The sequence below is a fragment of the Mustela lutreola genome, chromosome 9 (genome assembly GCF_030435805.1).
Source record: "Mustela lutreola isolate mMusLut2 chromosome 9, mMusLut2.pri, whole genome shotgun sequence".
Lineage (NCBI taxonomy): Eukaryota > Metazoa > Chordata > Mammalia > Carnivora > Mustelidae > Mustela > Mustela lutreola.
Genome location: NC_081298.1, coordinates 49,011,540 through 49,034,969, shown reverse-complemented (window position 1 = coordinate 49,034,969; position 23,430 = coordinate 49,011,540). Strand labels below are relative to the sequence as shown.

Sequence of the window (23,430 nt, the reverse complement as noted above, 5' to 3'; positions counted from 1 at the left end):
GTCGCCAGCTAGACCCCAAGACCTGGTCTTTACTGCCTGCCTGCTTGTGCTCACTAACCTCTTATATTTCCCTAAGCTCTTCTTTCAGGCTTTTCTGTTAATTCAGGCTAATGAAACCAGAAACCAGTCCTCCCCAAAGATGATGGTGACTGGTAAGACCACCTGCTGGTCCAGACAACCCAGATTCTTTGAGTTTACACCCACCCCTCAACTCATGTCTATGCAGATGGACCTCAGAGTGAAGCTTGGACTGACCTACAGTTATGTTTACCTCATTATAATACTGAAATCTCCACCCAAGGAGGAACACAAGCCTCATTTACGTAACATGCAGTATGTGTGTAGGCTATTTCCTTAAGGCACATGCAGGACCTTGTGCCTACCTCTGCATACAATAAGAAGACATTCATCCTAACCCTAATCAAAAGGAACCCACCATTCACCCTCTAGAAGAGTCAGGGCTTTGGAAGTCATTCCCTGTGATCTCATTCACAGCAAATAAAATTTTCTTCCGGGGACAACTCACCTGGTTCAGTTTTTGACTGACCAAGGAGCAAACTCATGTGGGTGCAGTTAAGATTACACAAAGATTTTAAGAAACAGGAAAAAAAAAAGTTTTATCCTTGTGATGAGAACTTTAGGATCAACTTTCTTAGTAACTTTCAAATGCACCAACAACAGTCTTAAGTACAGTCTTCATGTTGTACATCGCATTCCCAATACTTATTTATGTAATCACTGGAAACTTACACCTTTTGCCACTTTCATCCAGTAAAAAAATGGAACATTTCATGAATTTGTGAGTCATTCACACAGGGGCCATTTTACTCTTCTCTGTATCTTTCTGGTTGTAGGTGCACATGTTACTGAAGCAAGCTCGTTTTTCTTTTTTTGGAATTTTGAGAGTTTTTTAAAAATATTCTGAAAGAACAATAAATCCCTCCTAAAATATATGTTTTGTAAATATTTTCTCTCAGTTTTGGCTTCCTTCATTTTCTTTCTTAATTTAGAAAAGATTTTATTTATTTATTATAGTGAGAGAGAGATTGAGAGCGCAAGCAGGGAGAGTGGCATGACCTGAGACAAAGGAAGACATTTAACCAACAGGACCACCTGGAAGCCCCTGGCTTCCTTCGTTTTCTTAACAGTGTCTATATAGAGCAGAAGTTTTTTAACTGATAAAATGTTATTATCAAAGTTTTCCCTTTTATGTATTGGATTTTTGGGATCATAATCTAAGAAATTCTACCAAATATACAGTTAGAAGTTCTGTATGTTTTCTTCTATACGTTTTCTCATTTTAGCTTTTACACAATTTATTTTGAGATAGGTTTTTTTTTTTTAAATTTTATTTATTTATTTGACAGAGAGAGATCACAAGTAGGCATAGAGACAGGCAGACAGAGAGTGGGGAAGCAGGCTCCCTGCAGAGCAGAGAGCCCGACGTGGGCCTCTATCCCAGGACCCTGATGTCATGACCTGAGCCGAAGGCAGAGGCTTAACCCACTGAGCCACCCAGGTACCTGAGTTAGTTTTTGAATATAGTGCCAAGTGTGGGTCAAGGTTTATTTATTTTGCACTTGAATTACAACTGTTAGAACAACTTTTGTTGAAAAGACTGCCTTTCCCCTCTGAATTGTCTTTGTAATTTATCAAAGATCAATGGTCCATACATACATGGTGTAAATCTACTTCTGCATACTCTATTCTGTTCCTTTTGTCTTTGTGTCTATTCTTCATCAAAACCTACTGTAGCTTTATAGTAAGTCTTGAAATCAGATAGCATGAGTCCTCCACTTTGTTCTTCCTGCCCAAAATTCTTTGAGCAACTCTAGTTCTTTTTATTCTCAATGTAAGTTTTACAATCAATTTGTCAATATTAAGAATATGAATATATATATATACACATATATACCTATGTTATGTGTGTGTGTGTATGTGTGTGTGTGTATTTATCTCCTTCAGGGATTTTCTTTGGGATTGCATTGAATCAATAGATCAGCTGGCAAAGAATTTGAGAACTTAACAACACTTGACACTTCCTATTTATGAAGTGATTTGTAGTTTTCAGTACACAAGCACTGTACATATTTGGATGAATTTATACATAAATATTACATGCTTGTTTTTAGTTCTATTATGAAGAGTATTGATTTTTAAATTAAAATTTGTCAATTATTCATTAGCAATACAAAGAAATAGAATTTGTTTTTGATTATTACATTGTATCTTATCTCCTTATTAAATTTACTCACTAGTTCCAGTGGACTATTTTTAGATTCCGTGCGATTGTTGACATAACTATTTCTTCCTTCCAGTCTGTAGACCTTTTTACTTTTTGTTTTCCTTCTCTTATTGTATTACCTAAGACTTCCAATGTGTTGTTGAATAGGGATGGTGAGAACATAATTTTAAGGGGAAACATTCATTCCTTCTTTTATTATAATGTTTCTTATAGATTTTAATTTTTTAAAGATATTCTTTATTGGATTAACTAAATTCACTTCTATTTTTAGTTCACTGAGAGTTTATAATCATAAATGGATGTGAAACTTTACATTTCTTGCATCTATTGAAATGATCATAAGGTTTATTTGCTTTAATCTCTTGATATAATAATTGCTATAGATTGATATTCAAAAAATTGACCCGATTTTGAATTCTGAAGGCGAATGGCATTTGGTCATAATTCATGATTTGTATTCTGTGTTACTGGATTTGATTTGTTGCTACGATATTTTTTTTTAAAGATTTTATTTATTTATTTGACAGAGATCACAAGTAGACAGAGAGGCAGGCAGAGAGGGAGAAGCAGGCTCCCTGCTGAGCAGACAGCCCCGATGCCGGCCTCGATCCCAGGACCCTGAGATCATGACCTGAGCCGAAGGCAGCGGCTTAACCCACTGAGCCACCCAGGCTCCCTGTTGCTATGATATTAATGATGATGATGATGATGTTGATTATGATGATGATATGAAGAATTATTTTTGAGGATTTTTGTGTCTCCTGTTGTGATAGGTATGGTAATATCTGGTTTTGACTTCAGGGTAATGATAGAATGATTAAGTAAGTATTTCCTTCTCCTCTTTTTTTTAGAACATTTTTATGTCAAATTATTATTATTTCTTCCTTAACTTTTTGACAGAATTTTCCAGTAAAGCCATACTGGGCCTGGAATTTTTGTTAGAAGAGTTTTAAGAAAGCATTTAATTTTTTTTTAACAGAAACAAAGTATTCAAATCATCTATTTCTTCCCAAGTGACCTTTGGTAATTTGTGTTTCTTAAAGAATTTGCCTATTTTATTTATATTTTCACTTTTACTATATGATGAATAATATTCCCTTATTAACATTTTAATGTCTCTAGAACATATTTCTGTCCAGATGTTGATAATTTATATAAATTTCCTAGTCAGAGTGACTAGAATCTCTGCTCGATTTTAAAAGTCTTTTTGGAGCTGGAGCAAATAATCCTAAAATTTGTATGGAATCATAAGAGACCCTGAATCACTAGGGAAATGTTGAAAAACAAAAATAAAACTGGGGACATCACATTACCCGATTTTAAACTTTACTACAAAGCTGTGATCACCAAGGCAGCATGGTACTGGCATAAAAACAGACACATAGACCAGTGGAACAGAGTAGAGAGCCCAGATACGGACCCTCAACTCTATGGGCAAATAATCTTCAACAAAACAGGAAAAAATATACAGTGGAAAAAAGACAGTCTCTTCAATAAATGGTGCTGGGACAACTGGACAGCTATATGTAGAAAAATGAAACTCGACAATTCTCTTACACTGTACACAAAGATAAACTCAGAATGGATAAAAGACCTCAACGTGAGACAGGAATCCATCAGAATCCTAGAGGAGAACATAGGCAGTAACCTCTTCGATATCAGCCACAGCAACTTCTTCCAAGATATGTCTCCAAAGGCAAAGGAAACAAAAGCAAAATGAACTTTTGGGACTTCATCAAGATCAAAAGTTTCTGCACAGCAAAGAAACAGTCAAGAAAACAAAGAGGCAACCCACGGAATGGGAGAAGATATTTGCAAATGACAGTACAGACAAAAGGTTGATATCCACGATCTATAAAGAATTCCTCAAACTCAACACACACAAAACAGACAATCATATCAAAAAATGGGCAGAAGATATGAACAGACACTTCTTCAATGAAGACATCCAAATGGCTATCAGACACATGAAAAAATTTTCATCATCACTGGCCATCAGGGAGATTCAAATTAAAATGACATTGAGATACCACCTTACACCAATTAGAATGGCCAAAATTAGCAAGTCAGAAAACAACGTGTGTTGGAGAGGATGTGGAGAAAGGGGAACCCTCTTACACTGTTGGTGGGAATGCAAGTTGGTGCAGCCACTTTGGAGAACAGTGGAAATTCCTCAAGAAATTAAAAATAGAGCTTCCCCTATGACCCTGCCATTGCACTACTGGGTATTTACCCCAAAGATACAGATGGAGTGAAAAGAAGGGCCATCTGTACCCCAATGTTTATAGCAGCAATGGCCACAGTTGCCAAACTGGAAAGAACCAAGATGCCCTTCAACGGACGAATGGATAAGAAAGATGTGTTCCATATACACTATGGAGTATTATGCCTCCATCAGAAAGGATGAATACCCAACTTTTACAGCAACATGGATGGGACTGGAAGAGATTATGCTGAATGAAATAAGTCAAGCAGAGAGAGTCAATTATCCTATGGTTTCACTTATTTGTGGAGCATAACAAATAGCGTGGAGGACAAGGGGAGATGGAGAGGAGAAGGGAGTTGAGGGAAATTGGAAGGGGAGGTGAACATGAGAGATTATGGACTCTGAAAAACAATCTGAGTTTTCAAAGGGGCAGGGGGTGGAAGGTTGGGGGAACCAGGTCTTGGGTATTAGAGAGGGCACAGATTGCTTGGAGCACTGGGTGTGGTATAAAAACAATGAATACTGTTATGCTGAAAAGAAATTAAAACAAAACAAAACTAAACTAAAGTCTGTTTGAAGGGCACATGGTGGCTCAGTCAATTAAGCTTCTGATTCTCGGTTTTGGTACAGGTCATGAATTCAGGGTTTTGAGATCGAGCCCCATGTTGGTTCTGCATTCAGTGTGGAGACTGCTTGAGATTCCCACTCGCTCTGTCCCTGCTCTGTTGCTTGCATTCTCTCTCTAAAATATATAAATATTTTTTAAAAGTCTTCTCGAAGAACCTGTTTTCAGTGTTATTTTCTTGTTTTAAATTTTAATGATTTCTACTTTCATTGTTATTTTTCCCTCCCTCTGTTTGTTTTGAAGGTTTTTGTTTTGTTTTTAAGATTTTATTTATTTGTATGAGATAGAAAGAGTGAGACCAAGTGAGAAAGAGAATATCAGCAGGGGGAAGGGGCAGAAGGAGAGGGAGATGCGGGCTCTCCACTGAGCAGGGAGGTTGACTTGAGGCTCAATCCCAGGACCCTGGGATCATGACCTGAGCTGAAGGCAGACTCTTAACTGACTTAGCCACCCAGGCATCCCTGTTTGCTTTGATTTTAATTTGCTTTTTCTTTTCTTTTTTTTTTTTTTCCCCTATTCTCTTAAGGTGCAAGCTTAGGTCATTGATTGGAAACTTTTCTTTTTAATGTAAACATTAATGTAATAAAGTTCCATCCGTGTGGTGCTTCAGCATATCCCAGTTTTTTATAATATTGTATTTTTAATTTCATTCAATTCAAAGTATTTTCTAATATTCTTGTAATTTTCTCTTTGAACCATGAATTATTTAAATGCATGTTTTAAAGATTCCTAGTATTGGGGTTTTCTAATTTTCTGTCTCTCCTTCTATGGGTTATGGTCTCAATATTGGTAGTTTCTGAAATCTTTGCTGTCCTGCATTTGGTCTGTTCTCTACATGTGCCATTCAAAGGTAACATGAGTAAACCTATGTAATGGATTTGCCAACTTACAGAGTCAGTCTTAGTAATGTAGACAAACTCATAGTTGTAATGTCTCATTCAGAAAGAACCGAAACTTGGAAATGAAACTACAGTTTTGTTTTTTGTTTGTTTTTGTTTGTTTGTTTTAACCAAACTTTTGCATATGGAAGTGTTCCCTGGAGAAACTGCCAAAAGACAGGTTGTGGAGCTTCAGATTCTGATTCAGGAGGGTGGAGGTGGGCCCCAAGAACTTACCTTTTTTTTCCCCCCATTTAATTAGTTTAATTTTATTTTTTTTAGTGTTCCAAAATACATTGTTTATGCACCACACCCAGTGCTCCATGTAATATGTGCCCTCCATAATACCCACCACCAGTCTCTCCCAACCCCCACTCCCTCCCCTCCAAAACCCTCAGTTTGTTTCTTAGAGTCTACAGTCTTTCATGTTTTGTCTCCCCCTCTGATTTACCCCAACTCACTTCTCTTCTTCTCCCAGTATCCTCCATGTTATTCCTTATGCTCCACAAGTAAGTGAGACCATATGATACTTGACTGTCTCTGCTTGACTTATTTCACTCAGCTTAACTTGCACTTTTAACAGTCCCCTCCACGAGACTGCTATTACATGTCTGTGGGCTACACTGAGTATTGCTGGTAGAGAAGGCTTCTTGTGGTCTACCTTCTGCCAGACATGGAGTTTTATCCCTCTCAGTCCACTCCGCAGTTCAGTCATATCAAACCTTTAGTGCCCTGGACTAAATTGCATTTCCCACCATGTCTGCCTGTCCCATTCCTATCTCAGAGCTGCTCATCTCTCAGAAGCAGGTAGGGGTGTGTGAGCCACTCATCCAGAAGACTGTCCCCAAGAAGCTGAGTACCTGCAGGAAGAAACTATAATCATTTCTGAAGTTACTTCTCATTTCTTGGTCCTGGGAGAGACTTCAGCCCTGCAATCATGCATCCTCCTCACTGAATCCCTCCTGCTATGCATGCATCATTTCAGTCACACAACTGTCACTGAAGGTAGTAAGAGTATGGGATGCGGCTGGTACCTCAAGAGGATTTTCCCTAGGACCTTCCTTCTAAGTAGAACATGCGGCTTCTTGGTTTTCACTGACACAGTGACTTCTGTATTTTCTGCTTTCGACCATTAATTTCTCTATCTTTCAGTCAAATGGAGGCCAAGTGCAGAGTTTGTTAAAGAGAGTACCTCATAATGATTGACCCTGCTTTGTTGAAAGGAGATAAATCACTTTTGTGATTGACTTTTAATCTGTGGGAATGTGAGTATGCTACTTAACCCTTCTGTATCTCTTCTTTATCATCATTAAAATGTGGGACATAATAATAACTATGTTTCAGGACTAAGTTAGCTAACTGAGATAAGATGCCTAACAGAATGAAATCTAATTTTTCTGATTTATGCTTACTATCACTGTTCTTTTCATATCTGTCTGTATATTATGACTTTAGCTTCTGGTGATGAGGGTCTACCCAGCAAGCTTTTGTCAGCATGGACAGAGGGGATCACACATACTGAAAATACCTGTTAATTTCCTGCGGGAAAGGAAAGATAGTTACTTTTCAAGAGGATCTAATCAAAATCAGGACCTTTCAGAGCTCCCTCCCTCATGCCCAGAACTAAGCTATGTTCAGAGTTCAATCTTTGGTAATTCCTGGTACTGAGAGATGTTGGGACACCCATGAAGGCCCCAGGAACTGTGGTCTTTACATGTCTTTATTACAACCTTGAACACATATCCCTACACTTGTTCCATCATGAGGTGTGGTTGCAGAGTATCTCATGTACTTAGTCCTAATAAAAGACCATATTCCATGAAATAACTCTACCCGATCCTAAGCCCCATAGCTGGAAATCTACCAAGAGACACTTCAGGCTAAAGTTGACACACATTTGATTAGTGTTACGTCCTGGGCCATTATTCACTTCGCACACATAGTAACTACTAGAAGCATCCAACAGTTAGACCAGATTATGTTCTGTCTTTTCCAAACAGTTGTTTAATTATTAGAATTAAGTATCTGGAAACTTGGTAACAAATGTTTGGAAACAAGAGATTGCAATTCCATTTCCTTTTCAAGCATGAGTCATGAAAATTTTTCAAAAAGAATCATATCTTCCTTGATTCCTGCAAAACAAATTATAAGACAAATGGCACATTAGCTATGTCATGCTTGATCTAAACTCTGCTGCCTCCCTTAGTGGATTTTGAAGATTAATGAAGTGATGTTTTTAAAGATGACAAAGTCCCATGCATTAACAATGCAACCAAAAAAACCCTCAACAAACAATGCAACCAAAATTTAGATTTTTTAAATCATTCTTGAAGAAGGATGTGAAGATATGAGAGCTATGCCACCAATAGAAATATAATGTAAGCTATATATATATATGTACATATATATATAGTAAGCTACATATATATTTAAGTTTGCTACTAGCTATGTTAAAAGACATAAAGAAAAAGTGAAATTAATTTAGTATTTTATTTAACAGAATATTTCAAATCATGTTTCAACATGTAATAAATGTGCAATATTAATGAGTTGTTTGCACACTTTTTTATATTGCCTTCAAATATATTATATATAATATTTAGATATAATATATCGTATATAATATATAACATATATGTGTGTTATATTTATTACATATAATTATATATTTTATATAACAATGTATTATAATTATATTAGTATATATCATAATTATATTATATATTATATATAATAATGCATGGCATATATAATTAGATATATAAATAGTTATAAATATATTTATATATGTAATGTATACATCATATATAATTATAGAATTTGTATTATATAAGATAAATATATAAATAAGATATGTTTTATATGAATATATAAATATATTTTATATAAACATATAAATATATATAATGGAATACTATTTAGCCATTAGAAAGAATGGACAAGGAAGTTTTACAAGAGGAAAATAAGGAGAATCTCTTAGTCCCTTTCATAGTCACTTCCTGGCTTGTTGTGTGCCTGCTAGCAGTATTTCTAGACACATATCATTGTAAGTCTCTATGACCTTGCTTTCTGTTCCACCATTCTGGAGCATTCTGCCTACCATCACTGCCCACCTCTGGTCCTTCTGACTAATTCCTGTTTTACTTCAAGGTCCTAATCAATTTTCCAAATCAACAACCCTAGGAAGAGTTTTACACCCTGGCCTCCAGACATAATTAATTTGGTTTTCTCTTTATGCCCTTAACATACTTATATTATGTACATTTACTTGCTTTCATGTTTTTCTCTTACTTTGAGGGTCTTGAAACGTTGAACTGTGTATCCTTCATGCCTATATCCCAATGAATATAACTAGTAACAAAGTTGATGTTAAGTAAATGGCTCTAGATCTTAATTTTAAACTGACGCCTAAGGAAGCTTCCAGGGGCTTTCCCTTGTCCCTCATGTACTCTGTTTACAAAGAATGCTGGAAAGGCTAAGTTAGACGCTGATTGCACCTAGTGAAATATAAGCACACTGATAAATGTTAATAATTATTAATAATATATTAGTATACCTTATTTTCTTATTTATTATTTTTTCCATATTCTTAAATATTCCTGCCCAGTGGTCAATTAAGTAAGAAGCAACATGAATTTGGCTAAAACTAAATTGAGTTTTCAGGATGTAAAAGCAGATTCTGTCAAAGAAGAAAATAAAAGATGTATATAAGACACAATCTTATTTTGACTATGGAAGAAACAGGTCGATGGGATTTGATAAATAATGGAGTTAATATAGAATGGGATAAAGGGTCTAGCTTCATGTTGGGTAGAAAGTTCACAGGTTTTATTAGTTACTTATAACTAACAAATAGTTCAGTAAATAAATATTAAAAAAGGAGCATAAAAATACCTTATATCCAATTCATTGCACCTTAGTACTCGTAGTGATGGCATATTTGCTTTGTTATTCTTTTCCACACTGATGACATCCTGCGGGTGAGTCACACACTATCCTTTTATTAGATGAGCTCTACATGCACCATGAGGCTTTTCTTCTCAATTCAAGTATTTTTATTCTTCATTCACTGTTTTCTTGCTGCTCCCTAGGCTTCCATTAGCATTTCTTCTGCAATTTTCCCCCTAATTCTTATACTTGTTTTAGCCAATTGTAAACTTCTTTGGTCTTTTAGAACTTTATTAAATATTTATAAATCTTTGCATAAACTTTCTATTGATACATAAGCACTCCAACACTTGGCAGCTGGGCATTTGTTTCTTATTCCTCAGAGCTCTGTGATTTGACTGGGCTTAGCTGGGCAGTTCTTGCTGGGATTTGTCATGTGGTTATAGGCAAATGGTGGCTGGGACTTCAGTCCTCTGACAGCTTGGCTGGCCTTGACATCTAAGGGGTTCAACGTGATGCTGGCTGTCAGCTGAGGGTGTTTAACCAAACATTTACCTGTGGCTTTTTCGTCTGGCATGGGTTTCTTAGAGCATGATGGTGGGGCTCTAGGAGCAGAAGCTTCATGTCTTCTTATGACGTAGTCTCAGAAAGTCCAGAATATTCCTCTTGCTGTTTTCTACTGGATAAAGGAGTTACTAAGGTCAACCACCCATGGGGCAGGGATTAGACCTCACCTCTCACTGGGAAGAGCAGCAGAGGGTGGTGTCCATTTTGATCTACCACACTTCTTCTTATTTAACTTTTTATTTTGTGTATTTTTATTGTATTATATTAGTCACCATACAATACATCATTAGTTTTTTGGTGTAATGTTCCAAGATTTATTTATATTTAATACCCAGTGCTCTATATAATACATGTCCTCCTTAATACCCACCACCAGGCTCACCCATCCCACCCTTTATATACCTTTCTAAACACTACATCTGTTCTTTATAGAAATTCTAAGCTTAATTTAAAAGTTTAGAATAAATGCGCAGAAATATATGAAGTTCTGAGGAAAAGACATTGCATACTCATCACCTTTAAAATGTAACCTGTTTGGTTTTAATCTCATCACTGGACACTTAAACCATTGGATAAGTAATTAAGTTGTCCAACTTGGGAGGAACTTCTGGATATAGATAATACATGCGGTGATGAACTGGCAAAATATGACCATAATGCATTTTAAAGTCAAAACCCAAATAACTCTTGGATTACCTTTTATTTTTATTTAGTTATACTTCTGTTTTGCTTCATACCTTTGGATAAATAAGTATTGACTCCATCTAGAGACTTCTTCACAGCCACTAAATATACATACTCCCAATCTTTTCTTCAAGAATATTATCAGCAACTACTTATGTGGCAGATTATTTTCCTAAAAAAAGTTACAACAATATTCCCTATCAAACATGTTCTTGTTTTTCTTTTTAAAAATGAACTTTATTTCTTAGAACAATTTTTGACTATTTATAAAAATATTATGAAGATAGTGTAGAGAGTTTTCATTATACCCCATACGCAGTCTTCATATTATTAATATTTTACATTAGTATTGTATGTTTGTCCCCATTAATGAACAAATCTTGATATATTAGTATGAAAAAATGTCCATACATTTTAAATATTTTAATTTTAATTTTTAAATTAGCAAATATATATAGTGCATCATTAGTTTCAGATGTAGTTTTCAATAAATTCAATAACACCCAGTGCTCATTGAATCATGCACTCTCCTACTATACATTTTATCTTATTATCCATACATTCTATCTAGTGTCCATTTCCTGTTCCAAGATCTCATCCACATTGTCCTTATGGCTCCTTAGCCTCTTCTGGGCTGTGACACTCATGTACAATCGAGAATTCTCCCAAAGAGAAGTAAGGTCTTCCCTCTCATGAATCTGGCAGGTTTATGGCTACAGCACAAGGATTGCTATGTGACTTTGGAGGGTAGGCCAAATAAAACAGACCTATTTCTTCAGGATGTTTGCTCTCACAACCCAGTACACTGAGGAAACCCAAACTGGCCATGAACAGGTCAAGTATAGTTATTTCTGCTAATAACCTGGCCGTTGTTTCAGCCAACATCCAGCATCATCCACCAGATGTGGCATTAATGATGCCTCCAGATAATTTTAGCCCCCAACTACTGAGTCACTACAGATATCAAGCCTTCAGTTGAAGGTCCAGACTTTATGGCACTGAGAAAAGCCAACTCCAGTATGCCCTGTCCAACCCCTGACACCAGAATCCAAAATAATAATACAGTGATGGTCTTATGACACAAGTTTAGGTTGTTAAGTAGTCATAGTAACTGGGAACACTTGAAATTCACAAATTGCTATAACTCCAGATTACATGTTATAGCTAGGAAGTAGTGGCCAGGAAGAAGTAGGAGCATTCCCTGGAGTAGCTGATTGTAGCAGGAGTCAATTGTCATATGCGTGACTCTTTTCTTATTTCTTATTTAACTTAAGAATGAATAAATATCTATTGAGTGTCTATCATGTGCCAGGCACTGTTGTAGGTACCTGGTATGCACCAATGAAGAAAACAAAGATCCCTGCTTTTACTGAACTGCCATTTTAACAAAGGAAGACAGACATCAACAAATAATAACATAAAAAATAAATATATAGCAGGTTTGAAGGTGCTAAATGCAATTAAAAAAAAAAAAGACAGCTTGCTGCTAGGCAAAGGGTCAATAGTGCTGTGGGGTTTCTCATAGCATTAAGCAGAAAGGTCAAAATGGGCCTGTTTGACATAAAAAATACTCTAGTATACCACTGAGTCCAACACCCAGAAAAGCAGAGCCTGAGGCAAAGATCAAGTAGGAAAATTTTGGGAGTATAAGCACGGGATAGTAGAAAGAGAAAAAGGAGAAGCAAGGACAAGAAGTGAGCAAAACCACGTGATGAGGTATGGGAGCCTCTTCCTAACAGGACACAAGAGAAGGGGAAGATTAGTTGGCAAGAATGTTCATTCAGCACATCAAATGTCCTCAAGGGGCTCACAGGATGGGCTTTACTTTGGTGAGGACAAGAGCTGTGGTGTCAGTTTCTCCGTTGTCTGCCCTCTCCCAATGACCCTGGTGCCTTCAGTTTCCATCATCCTTTGGGCTGGTCAGGAGTCCAGATAAAGTTTGTCTCTTATCTGAGTCTGGGCCAGCAGCACACAGTGCACCTCTCATCCAAATACAAATGTGATCAGGCTGCTTAGTGTAGAGTTTGAGCATAGGCTGAGGCTGTGGGCCTGGGCCTGCAGTTGGGATTCCTGCTCTGCAGGGCCTGCAAGAGGTCAATAAAGGCAGCAAGGGCAGAGCAATGTCCTGACAATGGTCCCTTAGAAAGAAAGTGGTAATGCAGAGAATCTGACTAAGCCTGTCGATATTATCTATTTCCAGATGTAAGGTAGTTTGCTGTGTAGAAATCTAGGACAAGGATGATCTGGGCAGATGGAACAGCCAGACAAGATCCTATGGCAAGTATTGTCTTCTTTGATAATGAGCAAGGAGACTAGAATGGCTTAGACATGGGATCAAAAGGGACAGTGAGAAAAAAAAAAAAATGTTTGAGAAGAACACAGGCCCTAGAGGGGCAGGTCTTGTGGGCCTTAGGACTTTAAATAAAGCAAGAGTCTCTAAATGGAAGAGTTGAGTGAAGGATTGGAATGGTTGTGTATAGTTTGGAAGGCTGAGTCTGGCTGTTGGGTTAAAAAGATTCATTGGGGGCAGGTGGTGTTTCAGTGGAGGTTGGAGAAGCCGAGGGCCTGGGATGCTAGGGTAATAAAGAGGGAAAAGGACAATAGCTTAGATCAAGATGGTGGTATGAGGCAGTCCTAGGGAGACTCTCTGAAGCATGTAGGGTTTCCTAATGTATTGGATATCAGATGTGAGAGAAAGAACTGCGTCCATAGTTTTTGGCATAGCAAGATGGATGTGATCACTATTCCTTTGTATGGAGAAGATACAGGTGCAACTGCTGTCTGGGCTCAGAACTTCTATTTGAACAAAAGGGATTGAGCTATTTAGGTACAGACATTAAGGTCATAATTAGATGTATGAGTGAAAAAGAGGTAAAGAATATTTTTTTCCAACTCTGGGAAACTGAGGTTAGGTGTCCTGATTCTCTGGAAGCCATTCACCTCCAAGAGGAAGACTTGGGATGTTGTCCACTGTAGTAGTTGCTTGTGAGAATGCTGTGTAGTGCAGACTGGCAGAAGATGGGAAGGTAGGCTAGTTGACCATGTCACAGGAGTTCAATATTTTGGAAATCAAATTGAGCCCCTTTAAGTTTCCTAGTGCATTAGAACATGTTGAGTGTGCCTGGATTTGTCACCTCTAGTGGACTGAAGCCTCCCATTAGTGAAGTCATTGGTTAGCTAGGATTTGGCAGAGGTTAACAAGACTGAGCTGTACTTCTGTCCTGTTTCCCCAGGTTGAGCTGTATAATATTGAGGGATCAGACACCCCTTCAATGATTGTATTTTAAAGTAGAAATTGTACTAATACCCAGCATATAGGACTGATGAACCAAAAGTTCAGAGCAGAGCCAGCCACATATAAAGTGGTTAGTAAATGTGAACTGGTATGATGGTGGTGGTGGTGGTGGTGGTGGTTCTGACAGGTTACCCTCTTTTCTGAGGACACTTCTTTCCTGATTTCATAAATTTGAAAGCTGTCTCATTATATAACTTTTTGTCGTACTTCTGAGTGTGTAGGTTTGGAGTTCTAGGAATGAGCCACTTGATGGTTTTCAGCTGAAATTTTTATTTTTATTTTTTTAAGAGTTATGGACCCTGGGAAACCCCCAGGATTTCAGAGGGGAATAGGGCATTGGGATAACCAGGTGATGTATTAAGGAGGACACGTGTTTGATAAGCACGAGGTGTTACACGTGACTAATGAATCATTGAACACTACATCAAAAGCTAATTATGTACTATACAGTGGTTAACTGAATATACAAAACAAACAAAAAAGTAGTGCTTTTGAAAAAATGCAATGGACTGAACATTTATGTCCCTTTAAAATTCATACATTAAAATTCTAAGTACCAAGGTGATGGTATTAGAAGGTGGGGCTTTCATCAGCGAAATTCAAATCAAAACCACATTGAGATACCACCTTACACCAGTTAGAATGGCAAAAATTGACAAGGCAAGAAACAACATGTTGGAGAGGTTGTGAAGAAAGGGGAACCCTCTTACACTGTTGGTAGAAATGCAGGTTGGTACAGTCACTTTGGAAAACAGTGTAGAGGTTCCTCAAAAAGTTAAAAATAGAGCTACCCTGTGATCCAGCAATTGCACTACTGTGTATTTACTCAAAAGATACAGATGTAGTGAGGAGTCAAGATGGCGGAGAAGTAGCAAGCTGAGACTGCTTCAGCTAGCCGGAGATCAGCTAGATAGCTTATCTAAAGATTGCAAACACCTGAAAATCCATCGGCAGATCGAAGAGAAGAAGAACAGCAATTCTGGAAACAGAAAAACAACCACTTTCTGAAAGGTAGGACCGGCGGAGAAGTGAATCCAAAGCGACGGGAAGATAGACCCCGGGGGGAGGGGCCGGCTCCCGGCAAGCGGCGGAGCAACCGCGCACAAAATCAGGACTTTTAAAAGTCTGTTCCGCTGAGGGACATCGCTCCAGAGGCTAAACTGGGGCGAAGCCCACGCGGGGTCAGCGTGGCCTCAGGTCCCGCAGGGTCACAGAAGGATCGGGGGTGTCTGAGTGTCGCAGAGCTTGCGGGTATTGGAACGGGAAAGCTGGCTACAGAGACAGAGCTGACAGTAAGCTCGCAGCTCCGTGTTACCTTGAACCGGTCACAGGCTCGGTGAGCTCGGAGCGCGGCCGGAGGTCAGGCAGACGGGAGTAACTGGGCGCTGTTCTCTGAGGGCGCACTGAGGAGTGGGGCCCTGGGCTCTCGGCTCCTCCGGGCCGGAGACCAGGAGGCCGCCATTTGTATTCCCGTCCTCCGGAACTCTACGGAAAGCGCTCAGGGAACAAAAGCTCCTGAAAGCAAACCCGAGCGGATTACTCACCCCGGCCCCGGGTAAGGGCGGTGTAATTCCGCCTGGGGCAAAGACACTTGAGAATCACTACACCAGGCCCCTCCCCAAGAAGATCAACAAGAAATCCAGCCGAGACCAAGTTCACCTACCAAGGAGTGCGGTTTCAATACCAAGGAGAGCAGCAGAATTCCAGAGGAGGAGAAAGCCAAGCACGGAACTCATGGCTTTTTTCCTGTGATTTTTTTTTTTAGTCTTGCAGTTAATTTAATTATTTCTTTTTCATTTTTTTTTTTTTCTCGCCTTCGGGTAAAATTTTTTTTTTTTAACTGTTACCTTTTTCTTTTTTAACGATTTTTTACTAGTTTATCTAATATATATATATATATTTTTTACATTTTTCTTAGGTGTTTTCTTTTTTAAAAAAAAAATCTTTTCTTTTCTTTTCTTTTTTTTTTTTTTTTTTTCTTTTTTCTTTCTTCCTTTTTGAACCTCTTTTTATCCCCTTTCTCCCCACTCACGATTTTGGATCTCTTCTAATTTGGCTAAAGCATATTTTCCTGGGGTTGTTGCCACCCTTTTAGTATTTTACTTGCCCCTTCATTTACTCTTATCTGGACAAAATGACAAGACGTAAAAATTCACCACAAAAAAAAGAACAAGAGGCAGTACCGAAGGCTAGGGACCTAATCAATACAGACATCGGTAATATGTCAGATCTAGAGTTCAGAATGACAATTCTCAAGGTTCTAGCCGGGCTCGAAAAAGGCATGGAAGATATGAGAGAAACCCTCTCGAGAGATATAAAAGCCCTTTCTGGAGAAATAAAAGAACTAAAATCTAACCAAGTTGAAATCAAAAAAGCTATTAATGAGGTGCAATCAAAAATGGAGGCTCTCACGGCTAGGATAAATGAGGCAGAAGAAAGAATTAGTGATATAGAAGACCAAATGACAGAGAATAAAGAAGCTGATCAAAAGAGGGACAAACAGCTACTGGACCACGAGGGGAGAATTCGAGAAATAAGTGACACCATAAGACGAAACAACATTAGAATAATTGGGATTCCAGAAGAAGAAGAAAGTGAGAGGGGAGCAGAAGGTATACTGGAGAGAATTATTGGGGAGAATTTCCCCAATATGGCAAAGGGAACAAGCATCAAAATTCAGGAGGTTCAGAGAATGCCCCTCAAAATCAATAAGAATAGGCCCACACCCCGTCACATAATAGTAAAATTTACAAGTCTCAATGACAAAGAGAAAATCCTGAAAGCAGCCCGGGAAAAGAAGTCTGTAACATACAATGGTAAAAATATTAGATTGGCAGCTGACTTATCCACAGAGACCTGGCAGGCCAGAAAGAGCTGGCATGATATTTTCAGAGCACTAAACGAGAAAAACATGCAGCCAAGAATACTGTATCCAGCTAGGCTATCATTGAAAATAGAAGGAGAGATTAAAAGCTTCCAGGACAAACAACAACTGAAAGAATTTGCAAATACCAAACCAGCTCTACAGGAAATATTGAAAGGGGTCCTCTAAGCAAAGAGAGAGCCTACAAATGGTAGATCAGAAAGGAACAGAGACCATATACAGTAACAGTCACCTTACAGGCAATACAATGGCACTAAATTCATATCTCTCAATAGTTACCCTGAATGTGAATGGGCTAAATGCCCCTGTCAAAAGACACAGGGTATCAGAATGGATAAAAAAACAAAACCCATCTATATGTTGCCTCCAAGAAACACATTTTAAGCCCGAAGACACCTCCAGATTTAAAGTGAGGGGGTGGAAAAGAATTTACCATGCTAATGGACATCAGAAGAAAGCAGGAGTGGCAATCCTTATATCAGATCAATTAGATTTTAAGCCAAAGACTGTAATAAGAGATGAGGAAGGACACTATATCATACTCAAAGGGTCTGTCCAACAAGAAGATTTAACAATTTTAAATATCTATGCCCCCAACGTGGGAGCAGCCAACTATATAAACCAATTAATAACAAAATCAAAGAAACACATCAACAACAATACAATAATAGTAGGGGACTTTAACACTCCCCTCACTGAAATGGACAGGTCATCCAAGCAAAAGATCAGCAAGGAAATAAAGGCCTTAAATGACACACTGGACCAGATGGACATCACAGATATATTCAGAATATTTCATCCCAAAGCAACAGAATACACATTCTTCTCTAGTGCACATGGAACATTCTCCAGAATAGATCACATCCTCGGTCCTAAATCAGGACTCAACCGATATCAAAAGATTGGGATCATTCCCTGCATATTTTCAGACCACAATGCTCTAAAGCTAGAACTCAACCACAAAAGGAAGTTTGGAAAGAACCCAAATACATGGAGACTAAACAGTATCCTTCTAAAGAATGAATGGGTCAACCGGGAAATTAAAGAAGAATTGAAAAAAATCATGGAAACAAATGATAATGAAAATACAACGGTTCAAAATCTGTGGGACACAACAAAGGCAGTCCTGAGAGGAAAATATATAGCGGTACAAGCCTTTCTCAAGAAACAAGAAAGGTCTCAGGTACACAACCTAACCCTACACCTAAAGGAGCTGGAGAAAGAACAAGAAAGAAACCCTAAGCCCAGCAGGAGAAGAGAAATCATAAAGATCAGAGCAGAAATCAATGAAATAGAAACCAAAAAAACAATAGAACAAATCAACGAAACTAGGAGCTGGTTCTTTGAAAGAATTAATAAAATTGATAAACCCCTGGCCCGACTTATCAAAAAGAAAAGAGAAAAGACCCAAATAAATAAAATCATGAATGAAAGAGGAGAGATCACAACTAACACCAAGGAAATACAAACTATTATAAGAACATACTATGAGCAACTCTACGGCAATAAATTTGACAATCTGGAAGAAATGGATGCATTCCTAGAAACATATAAACTACCACAACTGAACCATGAAGAAATAGAAAGCCTGAACAGACCCATAACCAGTAAGGAGATTGAAACAGTCATTAAAAATCTCCAAACAAACAAAAGCCCAGGGCCAGACGGCTTCCCGGGGGAATTCTACCAAACATTTAAAGAAGAACTAATTCCTATTCTCCTGAAACTGTTCCAAAAAATAGAAACGGAAGGAAAACTTCCAAACTCATTTTATGAGGCCAGCATCACCTTGATCCCAAAACCAGACAAGGATCCCACCAAAAAAGAGAGCTATAGACCGATATCCTTGATGAACACAGATGCGAAAATACTCAACAAAATACTAGCCAATCGGATTCAACAGTACATTAAAAAGATTATTCACCACGACCAAGTGGGATTTATTCCAGGGCTGCAAGGTTGGTTCAACATCCGCAAATCAGTCAATGTGATACAACACATCAATAAAAGTAAGAACAAGAACCATATGATACTCTCAATAGATGCTGAAAAAGCATTTGACAAAGTACAACATCCCTTCCTGATCAAAACTCTTCAAAGTGTAGGGATAGAGGGCACATACCTCAATATCATCAAAGCCATCTATGAAAAACCCACCGCAAATATCATTCTCAATGGAGAAAAACTGAAAGCTTTTCCGCTAAGGTCAGGAACACGGCAGGGATGTCCATTATCACCACTGCTATTCAACATCGTACTAGAGGTCCTAGCCTCAGCAATCAGACAACAAAAGGAAATTAAAGGCATCCAAATCGGCAAAGAAGAAGTCAAATTATCACTCTTCGCAGATGATATGATACTATATGTGGAAAACCCAAAAGACTCCACTCCAAAACTGCTAGAACTTATACAGGAATTCAGTAAAGTGTCAGGATATAAAATCAATGCACAGAAATCAGTTGCATTTCTCTACACCAACAGCAAGACAGAAGAAAGAGATATTAAGGAGTCAATCCCATTTACAATTGCATCCAAAACCATAAGATACCTAGGAATAAACCTAACCAAAGAGACACAGAATCTATACTCAGAAAACTATAAAGTACTCATGAAAGAAATTGAGGAAGACACAAAGAAATGGAAAAATGTTCCATGCTCCTGGATTGGAAGAATAAATATTGTGAAAATGTCTATGCTACCTAAAGCAATCTACACATTTAATGCAATTCCTATCAAAGTACCATCCATCTTTTTCAAAGAAATGGAACAAATAATTCTAAAATTTATATGGAACCAGAAAAGACCTCGAATAGCCAAAGGGATATTGAAAAAGAAAGCCAACGTTGGTGGCATCACAATTCCGGACTTCAAGCTCTATTACAAAGCTGTCATCATCAAGACAGCATGGTACTGGCACAAAAACAGACACATAGATCAATGGAACAGAATAGAGAGCCCAGAAATAGACCCTCAACTCTATGGTCAACTAATCTTCGACAAAGCAGAAAAGAATTTCCAATGGAAAAAAGACAGCCTTTTCAATAAATGGTGCTGGGAAAATTGGACAGCCACATGCAGAAAAATGAAATTGGACCATTTCCTTACACCACACACAAAAATAGACTCAAAATGGATGAAGGACCTCAATGTACGAAAGGAATCCATCAAAATCCTTGAGGAGAACACGGGCAGCAACCTCTTCGACCTCTGCCGCAGCAACATCTTCCTAGGAACAACGCAAAAGGCAAGGGAAGCAAGGGAAAAAATGAACTACTGGGATTTCATCAAGATCAAAAGCTTTTGCACAGCAAAGGAAACAGTTAACAAAATCAAAAGACAACTGACAGAATGGGAGAAGATATTTGCAAACGACATATCAGATAAAGGACTAGTGTCCAGAATCTATAAAGAACTTAGCAAACTCAACACCCAAAGAACAAATAATCCAATCAAGAAATGGGCAGAAGACATGAACAGACATTTCTGCAAAGAAGACATCCAGATGGCGAACAGACACATGAAAAAGTGCTCCATATCACTCGGCATCAGGGAAATACAAATCAAAACCACAATGAGATATCACCTCACACCAGTCAGAATGGCTAAAATCAACAAGTCAGGAAATGACAGATGCTGGCGAGGATGCGGAGAAAGGGGAACCCTCCTACACTGTTGGTGGGAATGCAAGCTGGTGCAGCCACTCTGGAAAACAGCATGGAGGTTCCTCAAAATGTTGAAAATAGAACTGCCCTATGACCCAGCAATTGCACTATTGGGTATTTACCCTAAAGATACAAATGTAGTGATCCAAAGGGACACATGCACCCGAATGTTTATAGCAGCAATGTCCACAATAGCCAAACTATGGAAAGAACCTAGATGTCCATCAACAGATGAATGGATCAAGAAGATGTGGTATATATACACAATGGAATACTATGCAGCCATCAAAAGAAATGAAATCTTGCCATTTGCAACAACGTGGATGGAACTAGAGCGTATCATGCTTAGCGAAATAAGTCAAGCAGAGAAAGACAACTATCATATGATCTCCCTGATATGAGGAAGTGGTGATGCAACATGGAGGCTTAAGTGGGTAGAAGAATAAATGAAACAAGATGGGATTGGGAGGGAGACAAACCATAAGTGACTCTTAATCTCACAAAACAAACTGAGGGTTGCCGGGGGGAGGGGGTTGGGGAGAAGGGGGTGGGATTATGGACATTGGGGAGGGTATGTGATTTGGTGAGTGCTGTGAAGTGTGTAAACCTGGTGATTCACAGACCTGGGGATAAAAATATATGTATATAAAAAATATATGTTTATAAAAAATTAAAAATTAAAAAAAAAAAAAAAAAGGTCAAATATCCTCACATACTGGACAAAGAGGGGAGTGACAGTAAATTTTCCCTTAAAGAGCTTTTAATATAAACCTTAACCGAACATAGCAGGTGGAGTGCCGGTTTGTAGTCAAACCAACTGACTATTACAGGCAGATATCTGAGAAAAACTCCAGTATGGATTAGGTATTTGATGATAATTAAAGAATTTTTGTTACTTTTGTGAAGCAAAAAAAAAAAATATATATATATATATATATATATATATATATATATGTTTATAAAAAATAAAAAAATTAAAAAAAAAAGCTTATGTGATTTCTTAGCAGAAAAATCCAAATTCTCCTTACCTCTGGAGTACAACAGAGAGCTCAAATTCAAAGTATTTATCTGACTTAGCTCTCCTTATTTTGTTCAATTTGTCTCTTCCCTTATTTGTTATACTGGTATATTTAAAAATATGCACACATGCTCAAAAAAAAAAAAAAAAAAAAAAAAGATACAGATGTAGTGAAAAGAAGGGCCACATGCACCCCAGTGTTCGTATCAGCAATGTCCACAATAACCAAACTGTGGAAAGAGCCAAGATGCCCCTCAACAGATGAATGGGTAAAGAAGATGTGGTACATATATACAATGGAATATTATTCAGCCATCAGAAAGGATGAATACAGGGTGCCTGGGTGGCTCAGTGAGTTAAAGCCTCGGCCTTTGGCTCTGGTCCTGGGATTGAGCCCCACATTGGGCTCTCTGCTCAATGGGGAGCCTGCTTCCCCCTCTCTCTCTGTTTGCCTCTCTGCCTACTTGTGATCTTTGTCTGTCAAATAAATAAATAAAATCTTAAAAAAAAAAAAAAAAAAGAAAGGATGAATACCCAGCTTTTGCATTGACATGGATGGGACTGGATGGGGTTATGCAAAGTGAAATAAGTCAAGCACAGAAAGACAATTATATGATTTTACTTATTTTTGGAACATAAGGAATAGCATGAAAGATACTAGGAGAGGAAGGAAAAAAATGAGGGGGGATATGAGAGGGGGAGAAGAACCATGAGAGTCTATGGACCCAGAAAAACAAACTGAAGATTGTAGAGGGGAAGGGGCTGGGGGGTTGCTGGTCTAATGATGGGTACTAAAGAGGGCACGTATTGCATGAAACCCTGGGTATTACACGCAAACAATGAAACATGGGACACTACATCAAAAACTAATAGGGTAGAGTATGGTGACTAACATAACATAATTTAAAAAAAAAAAAAAAAGCATTAAAAATTTAAAGAAAGAAGGTGGGGCCTTTAGGAAGTAATGAAGTCCGGAAACAGAGCCCTGGTGAATGAGAGTAGTGCCTTTACATAAGAGAGCCCAGAGAGCTCCCTCTCCCCTCTCATCTTGGGAGGGCACAACAAGAAAAAGTACAGTCTATGAACCAGGAGGTGGGTCCTCAGTAGACACTGAACCTGTTGGCAACTTGATCTGGGATTTCCAGCCTCCAAAACTGTGAGAAATTAATTTGTGTTGTTTATAAGCAAAAAAAAAAAAGTATTTATCAGAGGTAGAGGAGCAGAGAGAGAGACAGAATCTCTCTGCTGATCATGGAGCCTGAGGTGGGGCTGGATCCCACCACCCATGAGATCATGACATGGGCTGAAATTGCAAGTTGGATGTTCAATCCACTGAGCCACCCTGGTGCCCCTCAGCTGAGAATTTTTAATTAGCAGAAATACTTCTATGGTAGCCACTCTCCACATCGTTCTGTAATGCAGCAGGAAGATGGCAGCCAAGAGAATGCAATAGGGAAAACTGTATCATTTGGGACTTG

At 38.2% G+C, this 23,430-nt stretch overlaps 1 non-coding gene across 1 annotated transcript; it reads right to left on the bottom strand.

Annotated features, from left to right (window-relative positions):
- Positions 1-773: 773 nt before the first annotated feature.
- LOC131808717 (U6 spliceosomal RNA) lies at positions 774-877 on the bottom strand. Its single transcript, XR_009344920.1, has one exon. It is a non-coding gene; the product is annotated as a U6 spliceosomal RNA (small nuclear RNA).
- Between the last annotated feature and the right edge of the window lie 22,553 nt (positions 878-23,430).